The 11600-nt window shown below is 45.1% G+C and overlaps 1 protein-coding gene across 5 annotated transcripts in view; it reads right to left on the bottom strand.

Annotated features, from left to right (window-relative positions):
* The window catches only part of LOC138764778 (zinc finger protein 235-like), a 48380-nt gene that overhangs the window by 3234 nt on the left and 33546 nt on the right, over positions 1 to 11600 (bottom strand). For 2 of the 5 annotated variants that reach the window (XM_069941048.1, XM_069941047.1), the window contains 2 exons: positions 3350 to 3485; positions 1118 to 1829 (listed from right to left, as the gene is read on the bottom strand). The exons of 1 other annotated variant lie outside the window; for it this stretch is intronic. The gene's annotated coding sequence lies outside the window, so the exon portion shown is untranslated. 2 more of the 5 variants (XM_069941051.1, XM_069941050.1) reach the window with 2 other exon arrangements.

Genomic DNA, 11600 nt, shown 5'->3' with positions numbered 1-11600 from the left:
CTAGTTTTCCAAATCACATTTTAGTAAACACGCAATGATCTGATGGTGAGCGCAGGAATTAGTACACTTACTTATACAAAAAGGTCATATCAGCTTTGGTTTTGGAGGTTGATGACCTGCATTATTACCCGGAATCCTTATTGGTCTAACGTGCCTAAACTGCATCCCCACATCAACTTTCCAAAGTGACGTTAAAGGATTGGCATGAAACGCTGAAGGAACTCAGCAGGTCCTGCAGCGTCCATGGTGGTAACGGTATATTGGCAACAGTGGTGTTGGTGGCCGGTATTCAGTCTCATCAGAGAGTTGATTAAGGGCAAGGTCTGGGGAGAGCACACAGACCTGGATTTTTTCACCTCAGCTACACAATAGTTTCTCTCTTTACTGTTTCCTTTCCCATAACTCTCCTTTTAAATATCGGACTCCCCCGCACCTTTCCCTTATCAATTCTCACCATTTTTTGCCTATATATTCCCACCCATATCCAATTTACTAAGCAGAGGAAAACATTCAGTAAAATGCAAAGCAACGTCCTCCTGGAGTTAGACAAGAAAACCTGCGGATGCTGGGGTCGAGACCAGTTCACCAAAGTGCTGGAGACACTTAGCAGGTCACTCAGCATCTGCGGGAAGTAAAAGCTGAACCACGTTACGGACCTGAGCCCTTTGTCATGAATCTTCACAGGCCTGAATAAAAAGGCGGGGGTAATAGGTGGATCCACGTGGAAGGGGAGAAGAGGAAGAAGCGGAGAAGTGATGGGGTGAGGACAGAGGGACCAAGGAGGGTAGAACCGACAGGAGACGGGAGGGAAGGGGCTGGAGAGATGGAGGAGGTAAAGTGACACGGTTTTTAACAGAGGTGCTGTGTTCTGGGAAATTATTCCCAAATTGCTGGTTTGCAGTCTGTGTAAAAAGATCGGAACAGAAATAAATGACTCAATCCCTTTCTGAAATTCTATCTGCAGCACCTCTAGACATTTTTTTTCCTCACCGCCTGCAGTCTAAAGTGAACTGTAGGCGGTCCGCAACCATGGGCTAATGAATGTTATACACGATGAGGAAGCTCGCGACACTGCAACGCGGGGGATTTAAATGTGAAGCAAGTGACATTTACTTACCAGCAGCAGTCAAATACTAAGTTGAATCACTGGAGCGATGCTGGCAGTAACAGGATCTGTGGATCTCGAGCATTTCTACTCTTCTGTCTTAGGGCTATTTTGGTCGCAGGTGAGTGACGTCACTGATGATGTCGACGTAGGAAGCAATGAAGGGCAACATTGACTCACATTCAGCCTACGGTACTATTGTCTTATCGTGGCAATATCTGTACACAGGTTATTCTGTGTGAAAATTGACTATGAAAAAATTACGTTCTTTATGTGTAAAAACAATAAGAGGGAACGTTCCGGGACGTCGGTTCCCTTCACTCCCTCTGGATGCAGCGTGAGTTTCTCCGGCGCTTCAGGTTCCAGCGGCTGCAGCTGCTTGTGTTTCTCTTGATTGACACCCGCCCGCACGCTGTTGCCCTGCTGCAGCGGTCAATCTGACCACAGGGCGGGACTACCGGCAAAGAAAGTTTCATGTGGCATCATAAGGGTACACGATATTTAAAAACAAGAAGCTGGGGAAACTCATCAGCAAACAGTGTATTCCGAAACACCAAAGAAAAAGATACACAACCAATGCTTTAGGTTTGAGCCCTTCACTGCTCACTGCTCCCCTTCTGTCACCCCTGTTGCTTTAGTATCTTTATCTTTGCTACATAAAGTAAACTGTCCTGATGTTGTGCTTGTACACACCTTCCTGCCTGGAAACACTTCGCTTCTAAATCTGTGAAGAAAGATGGTCAGAGTGAGAGGGAGGCAAGGAGTACAGACAACATCACATACAGAAATCTTAACGTGAGACCCAGCAAGAGAGAAAATGTCACCATTTGTACCCACAATGCAAAGGGAGCCTGAAACTGGTGCAATATCGCCCACCTTAAAAAGGAGACACAAACTGCAACTAAATCATGTGACCTTCCTTTAATGATGTTATCACATACAGCGCCTGACCACTCATCCCCGCTCCCATCAATACTCGACTTTCGAAACCTGTTAGTCTCTTGAACCCGCCTTCAGACCTATCACCATCACATTCCCATTCTCCCTATCTGATTCGGCAATGGCACTGTCAATCATGCTCCCTCGCAACTGTGCGCAGGACACCCGAAGGGGGAGGGGAATCGCGCTTCTTTTGCAAAGTCAAAACACGGAAACGCTGAAGGAACTCAGCAGGTCCTGCAGCGTCCATTGGTGGTAACGGTATATTACCGGTGGGATGGGCCTGAGCCCTTCTTCAAAGGGTGTCAAAAGCAGGCAGTGCCTGAATTAAAAGGCTGGCGAGGCGAAGAGGGGGGCGGGCCCGGCGAGGTGAAGAGGGGGGGGGGGTAGGAGAGCGGGAGGGGGCGAAGTGGAGGAGGGGGGGGGAGAGCGGGAGGAGGGGGGGGAGAGAGGGAGGGGGGGGAGAGCGGGAGGGAGGAGAGCGGGAGGGAGGAGAGCGGGAGGGAGGGGAGCGGGAGGGAGGGGAGCGGGAGGGGGGGGGGAGCGGGAGGGGGGGGAGAGCGGGAGGGGGGGAGAGCGGGAGGGGGGGGAGAGCGGGAGGGGGGGGAGAGCGGGAGGGGGGGGAGAGCGGGAGGGGGGGGAGAGCGGGAGGGGGGGGAGAGCGGGAGGGGGGGGAGAGCGGGAGGGGGGGGAGAGCGGGAGGGGGGGGAGAGCGGGAGGGGGGGGAGAGCGGGAGGGGGGGGAGAGCGGGAGGGGGGGGAGAGCGGGAGGGGGGGGGAGAGCGGGAGGGGGGGGAGAGCGGGAGGGGGGGGAGAGCGGGAGGGGGAGGGAGAGGGAGGGGAAGCAACGGGGAGGGGGAGGGAGGGGAAGAAACGGTGGTGGGGTGGAGGATAACAGAGCAAAGAAGAAGATCCGCAATTTGTCCATCAATGTTCCTGGCATGTTTTGCAGCAGATTTCAGTTGTTCTGATCTTTCTCCCACTGTCTAACCATCAAACATATCCTCCCTCTGTCTATTCCTCCAAACGCTTGAAGACTCTCAACTCTATCCCTCTGGCTTCCCCTTTCTCCCTGATATTATCCCTTTCTCAGTTCCATTCGGTCACTCTCTTTCCCTCTGGTTCACTCTCCCTCTCGCATTCGTTTTCTCCCTTCTATAAACTCAGATTTAACATTTATCTCCCTCTCTCTACATCTCCCTCCTTCCTACAATCCCTCTCTCTCATTCACACGCACGCACCCACCTTCTCCTTCGTTTGCACATCTGCAATTCTGTACCTCTGTACCCTCTAATGGCATAATTACCAAATGTTTGTCACAGACGATGCATGTCTAATTAACATGGCCCACTCCAGAATTTTATTCCCATCCCTGTCGGTGCTCGACCTCCAATGGTAACCATGAAAGGACCAATGATGTAGATTGGAAGGGTGATGAGGTCCTGCAAAGAGAGTTCATGGAGTTAGGCGTGAAGCTGAAGGAAGGACTTCCAGGATTGTGATCTCAGGGTTGCTACCCACGCCACGTGCTAGTGAGGCTAGAAATCGGAGGATAATGCAGGTTAAGACGTGGCGCAGGAAAGAGGACTTCAGGTTTCTGGATCATTGGACTCTCCTCCAGGGAAGGTGGAGCCTGTTTCTACAAGACAGCTTAAATCTGAACTGGTGGGGGACTAATATCCTTGTGGTAATGTTTGCTCGTGCTGCTCTGAGGTGTTTAACTCTATTTGCTGGGGGATGGGAACCAGTGTGCTAAAGTAGAAAGGGGAGTGGAGGGGGAAAAAGATGATGTCAAGACGGCATGTAAAGTCAGAAATCAAAGGGCTGGATGTTGTGAAAATGTTGTCATGTCCATCTATTTCAATGCAAGGAGTGTTGTGGGAAAAGCAGATCTGCTTCAAGTGTGCATTGGCATGTGGAATTATGACACTATGGCTATTAGAGAAACTTGGTTGCAGGCAGTTCAGGGTTCCAGTATTTCATACTCAATAGAGCTGGTGAGGGGGTGGGGGGGGAGGATGAAATGAGAAGGAGTGGCATTACTTGTCAGAGAAAATATCACAGCTGTGCTCAGGGAGGACAGACAAGAGGGCTCGTCTACTGCATCTATATGGGTGGAGCTGAGGAACGGAAAAATGTCCACACTAGATGGGACACCAGTAGTCCTAGAGAATTGGAGGAATATATCTATAGGGTGATAGCAGACAGCAGTAGAAAACATACATTTGTGGCAGTAGGGGATTTTAACTTTCCACATGTTGACAGTGACTCCTAATGCTCTAAAAGGGCTAGATGGCAAATGTGTTTTTGAAATCAATATATAGAGCTGGCAACTAGAGAGAGTGCAATATTGGATCTCCTGTTAGGGAGTGAGACAAGATGTGACAAATATGCATGGGACAGTATTTTTGGTCCAGAGATCGGAATTCCACACTTTCAAATTAATTATGGATAAAAGTAGGTCTGGTCCTCTGGCTGAGATTCTCGACTCGAGAAAGGCCAATTGTGACAAAATGAGAAATGATTGAGAAAGTGTGGATTAGAACAATTTGGTTTTTTTTCTACCAAGGATGTGTTCGATAAGAGGAAGGACTTCAAAGGCAAAATATTGAGAGCACAGAATTTCTATGTTCCTGTCAGGATAAAGACAAACGTGTCCAGCATTGGAAGCCTTGGTTTTCAAAATGGATTTTGGGGATCTGGTCCAGAAGAAGAGAGAAATGTATAGAAAGTATAGCCAACACGGAGCAAATGAAGGAATTGAGGAGAATAAAAATGAAAGAGTAAACAGGAGGGCAAAAAGAAGACTTGAGGTTCCTTTGGGCGACAATGTGAAGGAAAATCCTAAGGGTTTCTACAGGTATATTAAGAACCAAAGAATAGAGAGGGACAAAAATCGGTTCCATTGAATATCAGATTGGTCGATAATGTACGGAGCCTGAAGAGATGGGAGAGATCATAGAACGTATCCATAGAACATAGCATAGAAACAGGCCCTTCTAGTGTGTGCTGAACTATTATTCTCCCTAGTCCCACTGACCAGCACCTCCATACCCCTCCAATCCATGTACCTGTCCAAATTCTTAAAAATTAAAATTGAGCCCAGTCGCCACTTCAGCTGGCAGCTTGTTCCACTCTCCCACCACTCTCTGTTTGAAGATGTTCCCTCTAAATCTTTCCCTTTTCACCCTTAACTCAAGTCCTCTGGTGTGTATCTTGCATACCCTCAGTGGAAAAAGCCTACCTATTTACTCTCTCTCGACCCCTCATAATTTTGAATACCTCTATCACAGTGGTTCTCAACCTTTTCTTTCCACTCACATAAAACTTTTTAAGTATTCCCTATGCTAATAGGTGCTCTATGATTAGTAAGAGATTGCTTAAGGTGATATGTGGGTGGAAGGAAAAAAGTTTGAGAACCACCTTTTTAATCATATCTAATTGACTCATTATGTGCACAGTTTCATAACTCCAAAGGAAATGGACCAATTACAATTTTTCTCAAGCAAAATATTTCAATAACAAATGGGTCTAGAGCAGTGATTCTCAACCTTCCCTTCCCACTCACATACTATCTTAAGGAATCCCTTACTAATCACAGAGCACTGATGGCATAGGGATTACTGAAAGTGGTATGTGAGTGGAAAGTAAAAGGTTGAGAATCACCGCTCTATCAAATCTCCCTTCATTCTTCTAAGCTCCAGGAAATGAATTCTCAACCTGTTTAACCTTTCAGGCAACATCCTGATAAATCTTCTCTGCACTCTTTCAATTTATTAATGTCTTTTCTGTAGTTAGGTGACCAAAACCGCACACAATACTCCAAATTTGGTCACACCAATATCTTATACAACTTTACTATAACTTCCCAACTCCTATACTCAATACTTTGATTTATGAAGTCCAATGTGCCGAAAGCTCTCTTCACAATCTAACCACCACCTGTGACACCACTGCCAGGGAACTATGTATCTGTATTCTTAGATCTCTCTGTTCTATTACACTCTTCAGTGCCCTTCCATTTACCGTGTATATCCTGTCCTTCTTTGCTCTTCCAAAATGCAACACCTCACACTTGACCACATTAAATTCCAGCTGCCATTTTTCCAGCTGGTCCAGATCCCTCTACAAGGTATGAAAATCTTGATCGCTGTCCACATCACCTCCAATCTTTGTCTCATCCGCAAATTTGCTGATCCAATGTACCACATTATCCAGATCACTGATATAAACAACAATGGTCTCAGCACTGATCCCTGAGGCACTGCACAGGCCTTCAGACTGAGAAACAATCATCCACCACCACTCTCTGGCATCTCCCGTGTAGCCAATGTTGAATCTAGTTGACTACATCCCCATGAATATCGAACTTCTGAACCTTTCTGACTAACCTCTCATGTGGGATCTTGTCAAAGGTCTTACTAAAGTACATGTAGACAATATCCACAGCCTTTCCTTCATCAACTTTCCTGGTAACCTCCTAGAAAAAATCTATAAGATTGATTAAACATGACCTACCACTGACTATCCCTAATCAGTACCTGCCTATCCAAATAATTGTATACCCAATCCCTAAGAATACCTTCCAATAATTTACCTACTAGTGACGTCAGGCCCACTGGTCTATAATTTTGGAGCTTTTTTTAAAACAATGGAATAACATGTGCTACCCTCCAATCCTCTGGCATCACACCTGTGGCTAAGGACATTTTAAATATTTCTGCCAGATCCCCTGCAATTTCTACACCAGCTCCCTCAAGGTCCGAGGGAACATCTTGTCAGGCACAAGATATTTATCCACCCTTATTTGCTTTCTTTTCTTTAATCTTCTTTAATCTTTCTTCTCTTTAATCTGAATATGTTCTATGACCTCACTGTTAATTTTCCTTTCTTAGACTCTGTGCCAGATTCCTGAGTAAATACTGATGCAAAAAAAACATTTTATATCTTCCCATCTCTTCTGGCTCCATACATTGCCAACCTCTCTGATCTTCAAGGGGACCAAATTTGTCCCTTACTATCCTTTAGCTCTTAATATACCTATAGAAACTCTTAGAATTCCCAAGCAGCCTTGTGTCTTTCAGCTTTCCTGATTTCTTTGTGTTTTCATGCATTTTTTTATACTCCTCATATACTTTGTGTTTTCTCGACCTGCTATACACCTCCCTCTCTCTCTCTCTCTTCTGAAGCAGATCCTCAATATACTTTAAAAGCCAAGGCTCCCTATTGTCTGTTAACTTTGCCTTTAATCCTACAGGAACAAGCAAACTGTACTCTCAAAATTTCACCTTTGAAGGTCTTCCACTTATCTGGCACGTCCTTTCTAGAAAACACACGCTTTCATCTTGGCCACTGGCCTGTCCGTTAACATTTATGCAGATTCTCATGATGCCTTTTGGGTGGCCCATGACTTTGGTGTGTTGTGGCAAGATAGCGGGTTCCTGACTTCCTCAGGGATCCCCACACAAAACGCATTTTTTGTGACTAATTTATTGCAGGCACTCCTGCTGCCAACAGATTATAGCAATAATTAAGTATGAGCCCCATACAAAGTCCAACGACCCCATAGCACCAGGAAATGCGAAGCCAATGAGGCTGTATGAAATGCGGCTCTTACCAAACCTCTTGTAAGTGCAGAGGAACCTAAGCAGATATTGAATAGAATGGCCTTACCACACAAGGACCTGGTGAAACAATTACAGAGGGGCGCCTTTGAAAGACAATTGCATGTGTGGCAGCAGCACACAGGTTTGTGCAGTTGACCTGGTTCTCCTGATCTTTTTCAATTACATACACGCCATGACCCACCTTGGAAAGGAGAGAATGGTGGGGGTAGCATTACATACATGGTGGCATCCTAATCTAAAGAAGGAAGCACAGGAAAAAGCATGGGGTTGTGAAATTTGCCAGAAAAACATCCTTGGAAAAGCAGTAAAATGTCCTTCCGGAAAGACAGGAATGCCCACCAGACCCTTTGAATAGATTTTGTAGAGTTGCCCAGAGTACACAGGTATATTGTTTGGTTATTATTGACCATGGCTCTGAAGATGGTCATAGCTGAAGGGTAGTAGTGAGGATGAGCTCCCACTGCTACACAAATGCTCTCCATGGCATGCATCTGAAACAGCCTCTGGCAACCAAGTCCAACTCCTGGCCTTCACCTGTGGCATCATTCTTATACCCTGTGGAGCTGTTCTCACTGACAGGAGAAGGGGCAAAGACGGGCCACTGGCGCCTTGAAACCAGTTGCTCTGGGCAGATGGTAGCTCATCTAGAAGATGGAAAACTCCAATTTCAAAGTTCCGCTGCCTTGTGGCTATACCTGCTCATGAGAAAGGCTGTGGGAGTAAACCCTGAGGAAAAATCTGGAGTCCCGAAGGCGGCTGACTGCTGTACCCAGTACCAGCTCAACAGCTTCTGCGATACTGTGGCCACCAAACTGTATTGACTTTTGTTGTTCCTTTGGGTTTGCCATTGGTATGGAAAGTGGGGTGGGGGGGGGGGGGTTCCCCACTACATGGGCAACAGATGGATCTCCATATCAACTCTGCCCTCGCTTGTGCCCTGGAGAGGCCACTCCAGCTTCTAGTGACTACCAGAGGTGCAGTACCCATGGTCAACCATAACTGATGGACGCTACAATTATTGACATTTTTATCAGATGGATAGAAGCTAGGCCTACAGTCAACCCTACAGCTGAAACAGTTATACTGCAAGAAATAATACCACGGTTCGGTCTCCCAATTGTTATCAGCTCGGACATGGACCAGATTTTACTGCCAAAGTGAATGAAGAACTGCGTCAGCACAATTCCACTGTGCCAATCATCCCCAGGAAGCTGGAGTAGTGGAGAGGGCTAAGAATAAATTGGTCAAATTAATGGAAGAGACAGGTTTAACTTGGCTTAAGATGCTCCCTTTGAAATGAGGATAACACCACACACCTGCATTGGGATATTTGGGAGACCCTTGCGCACGCTGTGGGCAGTGGACAAGACTATAGAAGTGTGCTTTGATTTGCATGCCCTTAATGATAAGATGATTATCTATGTACAAGGACTATTTGATGTTCTTAAGACCCTATATTTACAGGTGTGTGACGCTCAGAGAAGGTGGTGATAAGGAAATTAGGAAGGAGATTCATTCCTGATAATAAATTGGAAGACGTTGGTGCCAAGGTGGAAGGGGCCGTTCCAAGTATTGCTGATTGCTGTGAAGGGTGAAGGGCAGCCATGGTGGATACATCTTTCTGACTCTAAAACTCCTCTAGAAAAATAAGGCAATGTGGTTGTCACTCATACCATTATAAGCAGGGCATTGTTTAGGAGAGGCAAAATCGACAGCAGGAAAGAATACCTTCCTGTCACTGTGTCACAATTATGCGGAGAAGGTGTCACAGAAGGCAAGCCGGGTTAGGAGTCAATCCCACAGTCGGAAGGCAGAGTCAACAGGTACACAGTTAGCCCCTTATACGAAGGTGAGCTTCTTGTTGCATTCGCAGCTTCACTACAACTGCAATTTAATGTTATCATGAAATGATAAAAGGAGGGAATGTAGAAGGGGAGGGCAGGAAAATGTAAGGGTGCTGGGGTTCTGTTGTAGAAAATAAACTGACATAAGTTTGTGAGCATTAACAGACAAAAGTGGCCAGATATCATGTGATTGAAAAACTACAAGAAGATACTGTGAGAGACTTATCAAGAAGTAACTGTGGAATGTTCCAAACTGAGGCCAGCTGCACGTAGAGTATAACGTTGACCTTTAAAACATTTTAAAGCAAACAAAACTCAATTAATTGAGTGGCTATAGCAGAAAGAAAGTAGCACGCTTCTCCTAGCCTTCCACTCCTGCAATCGGAATGGAAAAAAATGCTCATTTGTTCTGCTGTTGTTTTATCCTGAGGAGATATGGAGCGGGTCGACTTTAACAACGAGCTGCCAGGGGAACAATTTCTGAGTATTAATGGCATTCAGACACGGTACGTGAATGGGAAGTGGTTGGAGGGATTCAGGTGGAATGCAGGCAAGTTGACTACCATGGATAAATTGGGCTGAAGGACCTGTTTAATGTGTGAGAGACTCCATGAGATAGAACACAGAACATTCCAACACAGTCCAAGCCTTCGGCCCACAATCTTGTGTTGACCTATATAAACCTACTTTAGAATCTGACCTTCCCAACCTCATACCCATAACCCTATTTTTCATGCATCCAAGTGCCTGTTCAAGAATTGTTTGAATGTTCCGATTCTACCAGCCTCCGTCCCAGCTCCCAACAATACATTCCAGACACCTACAATATTGCGTAAAAAACCCCAAAAAAACACCTACCCATCCATCTCTCCCAAACTTCCATCACCTTAAACAGATGTCCTCTGGTTTTTGGGACTGTCGCCTGAGGAAACGGGTGCTCACTGTCCACCCTATATAAGCCTCTGATAATGCCTCTATTAAATCACCTCTCATTTTCGCTCCAAAGAGAAAACCCACTAGTTCTGTTAACCTTACTTCACAAGATACATTCTCCAATCCAGGCAACATCCTGATAAGTATATCAGCCCTCGCCTGATGAGCGGCATGAATCCGTTCCAATTTGCTGATCACAGCCACAGCTGTACGGCAGATGCCATCTCCCTGGCTCTGCACAAAGCCCTGGAACAACTGAACAGCAAAAACACATGCATCAGGATTCTCTTTATCAACTGCAATTTGGCTATTCAACCCCAAAATCCCCCATAAAACTGATTTAAAAACTCCAAATGAGCAGTCTCACTGAAATTGAAACATGATTCATCTCCTACTCATACACAGTGGTTATATTATGTAATGTCCTATTTAAGGTTGAAAAATTTTGATATGGTATTAAAGATGGAAAGTTTCAATTTATGAAATTGTGGGGCCAATTTTTTTATAATTGGAAGAATTAACAATTACTGTATGTTCTGGTTGTTAAATGTCTGTTCTGCGGGGATCGCCAGCAGTTCCACATTATTGATTTTTAAAAATTAATTTAAAGGTAACCTCGATTAGAGGGAGGGGTTAGATTTAGATATTTTAAATTTTTTTCCTCTATTTTATTCAAGTTATTTTAACAAATGGGTTTAACATGATCACAAAGGTCATTTCAATTAAATGTTTTGAAGGATTATAAGCAATTTTATCTACGTTGGCTTTTTTGTGCATGCTTGTATACAAATTATTATGTAATTGTCAATTTTGTATTTAGGCTTATATGTTAACTTCAATTACAATATATTTTTAAAAATCTGATCTACAAACCTGGGCCTTAATAAACCACTGTGTGAATGGATCCTGCATTTCTTTACCTCTGGACCACAAACAATCTCCTTCTCAATCTCCAGGAGTACGCGAGCACTACAGGGCTTATCCTCCTGCTCTGTTTACTTTACACTTCTGACTGTATCGCTCTGTGCGATAATAACCATCTTCAAATTTGCTAAATGATACCCTGGTACTGAGCTGTATAAAAGGGGGTGATAAGTCAACAGACAGGAGAAACTCAATATCACCAAAACGATTATGGATCTTACGAGGTGAA

The sequence above is a fragment of the Narcine bancroftii genome, chromosome 5 (genome assembly GCF_036971445.1).
Source record: "Narcine bancroftii isolate sNarBan1 chromosome 5, sNarBan1.hap1, whole genome shotgun sequence".
Taxonomy (NCBI): Eukaryota; Metazoa; Chordata; class Chondrichthyes; order Torpediniformes; family Narcinidae; genus Narcine; species Narcine bancroftii.
The sequence above is the reverse complement of the archived record's forward strand: the minus strand, read 5'-3'. Positions and strand labels throughout refer to the sequence as shown.